Here is a 2,500-nt window from a genome sequence, read left to right on the forward strand (position 1 = left end):
CTCTTCGTTTTGATGGTTGTGTTGCCTGGGTTTCAGGCATTCCATTAGAGGTGTGTGTGTGTGTGTGTGTGTGTGTGTGTGTGTGTGTGTGTGTGAGTGAAGGATCATGCAGGAGAAGACGAATAAACACAGAGCAGAGTAAGAGCAGGTTCTCCTGAGCACTGAGGCTCTGCTTACAGAAATGATGTTTTCTATTTGTTTGTCAGCTGAAGGAGATCCTGAGCTGTAATGACTGAATAACAGGGGAAAGAGAGAGAGAGAGAGAGAGAGAGAATAAGTGAGTCCTCCAGCACTCGTTCCTCACACACTGTACTCAGGTCAGTGTCTCTGAAGTTACACTACACTGAGGCACTGAGTGTCACAGCTCTGGGATCAGGTCTGACCACACATCCAATTCTCCGTCACGTGTGTGAGAGAGCGAGTGGGTTTACACTGCCATCAGAGGGACAAAGGTTTCACAGGAGCTCTCAAACACGGCTCCACAAAACACAGCTCCACAAAACACTACACAGATCATCTGCAGATACGTTACTGTAACAGCACTTATCTCTGAACACTAGTGGCTGAAGTTCAGGACTCACACACACACACACACACACAACAAGGCAGAACTCTGTCTCTCCACTCTATTTCGTGTGTGTGTGTGTTGCAGCTCAGCAGTAATTTTTTTTGGACTGCACTGAAAACAACAGAAATTTCACTGCTAATTGAAATGTACCTGCTGCTCATCAACTCAATTTGCAGAGTAAAATTCGAAGCTGAAGCTCCACAGGAACAGCATCAGGCTTCAGACCAGAACATCTTCCTAAATCTGTTCTCAAAAGTAGTTCAGCTTTTTTTTACTCTTTACCTGAATCTCTACGCCATCAGACTCTTGGCTCCTGTAACAGTGAAGGAATAGCAGATAAAATCTCGCACACACACACACACACACACACACACACACACAGAGTGGAGAAAGATTAGAGACCTATCAGATTAAAGCAGCTGTCAGTCACAGGAACAGTACTGTGTGTGTGTGTGTGTGTGTGTGTGTGTGTGTGTGTAAGAAAGGATTTATTGGAGATTTATGAGACATTGGTGTCGTTAGTTAAATGAAGTCACTGCTCTCCTTTACTGCACTTCTGCCGTGACGTAATGATGGGACTTTGTCATTGTAGTGTAGAATCATGTCATAATGTGTGTGCGTGCGTGCGTGAGTGTGTGTTTGGTGTGTGTCTTTGCAGTATCCGCTAGCTAATGCAGCCCCAGTGTATCGGTGTTGAACCTGTCAGATACCTGTGTTAGATAAAATTTACTCTGTACTGAATAATGTGAAAGTAAAACTATGCCATATACTCAACCAATGCCTCCACTCGTCTGTCTGTCTGTCTGTCTGTCTGTCTGATTGTCTGTTGAAGTGCACAGGAACACAATTTGTAACACATCTGCTGCACATGTGGAACAGTATGATGTTAGTAAAAGCGTTTCCCTGTGCAGCAGATCAGACACGTGGTGTTCAGTGTTTAATGTTTAGTCACTGTAGTGATTCTGATTCTAAGTGCAGTTGAACAGAAGCAGCATTAGGACCAGTTCAGACCCCGTGTTGAGTTCTTTTATAGTGAGATATCATCTGTTCTGTCTTTAGTGTGAAACTGAAAAGATCACTAGTGCATGTGTAGAGTTTAACCTGGAATTACACTCCTCACTGTCTATAACTCTCTCAGTCTGCAGCATCAGATTTTCACTTCAATTCACTTTAATGTCTGTAGTGTTTCTAATAATGGACGTTGTCTCACAGCAACTTCACACAGATAAAGTTATAACGTATAAAAGAGTGTAGAAGTTTAGTGTCTGTTTGATACTTATAAGTTTATCTCTGACGAGTGATCCAGCGGTGACTGTGGTGAAGGAAAAACACAGACTTTGAGGAACATACCTTGAGAGGTACCAGACTTAGAACAGGACCCATCCTCATCCTCAACACTGCAGAACTGTTCACGCAAATTGTGGTCCTGAGCACATTGTAGCGGACTGTAGATATTAGAGTCCAAATTCATTATCGAAGTAAGAGTGAGGAGACGACAGCATCCAAATATCCCAGTTCACCAAACACTCCATATCCATGATCCCTCCAGATCTGCTCCTTTACCTCACAAACACCTACTGACTAAAGACTCCACTAAATAAATGTGTGTTCAGCCTCGACCTGAACACTGAGACTGTGTCTAAGTCCCGAACACTGATTGGAAGGTTGTTCCATAACTGTGGGGTTTATGATAGAAACATCTGCCCCCTGCTGGAGTCTTCATTATTTGAGGTACCAACAAATAGCCTGCACCTTTTGATCTAAGTAGGCGTGGAGGATCATACTGGTACAGAAGTTCACTCAGATACTGCGGTGTGAGAGCGTTAAGTGTTTTATACGTCAGTAGTAGTATTTTATAATCAATGGAAATGCATCAGGAGATAAAACTTGATCATAATCAAAATCTTTATTGATCCTGGAGGGAAATTGTTC

The 2,500-nt window shown here is 43.0% G+C and overlaps 1 protein-coding gene and 1 long non-coding RNA gene across 5 annotated transcripts in view; one reads left to right on the forward strand and one right to left on the reverse strand.

The window, feature by feature from the left end:
* ap2a1 (adaptor related protein complex 2 subunit alpha 1) overlaps positions 1 to 1,342 on the forward strand; it is a 29,903-nt gene extending 28,561 nt beyond the window's left edge. For all 3 annotated transcript variants that reach the window (XM_046866116.1, XM_046866117.1, XM_046866118.1), the window contains one exon: positions 1 to 1,342. This exon is cut by the window's left edge and continues 868 nt beyond it. The gene's annotated coding sequence lies outside the window, so the exon portion shown is untranslated.
* LOC124396829 overlaps positions 1 to 2,500 on the reverse strand; it is a 19,652-nt gene that overhangs the window by 432 nt on the left and 16,720 nt on the right. Inside the window, exon 1 of one of the 2 annotated variants that reach the window (XR_006927836.1) lies at positions 919 to 2,144. The exons of the other annotated variant lie outside the window; for it this stretch is intronic. This is a non-coding gene — a long non-coding RNA (uncharacterized LOC124396829). Of the gene's footprint in view, positions 1 to 918; positions 2,145 to 2,500 lie in introns of those variants that run through there. 2 annotated transcript variants of the gene reach the window in all.

The sequence above is a fragment of the Silurus meridionalis genome, chromosome 14 (assembly GCF_014805685.1).
Source record: "Silurus meridionalis isolate SWU-2019-XX chromosome 14, ASM1480568v1, whole genome shotgun sequence".
Classification (NCBI taxonomy): domain Eukaryota; kingdom Metazoa; phylum Chordata; class Actinopteri; order Siluriformes; family Siluridae; genus Silurus; species Silurus meridionalis.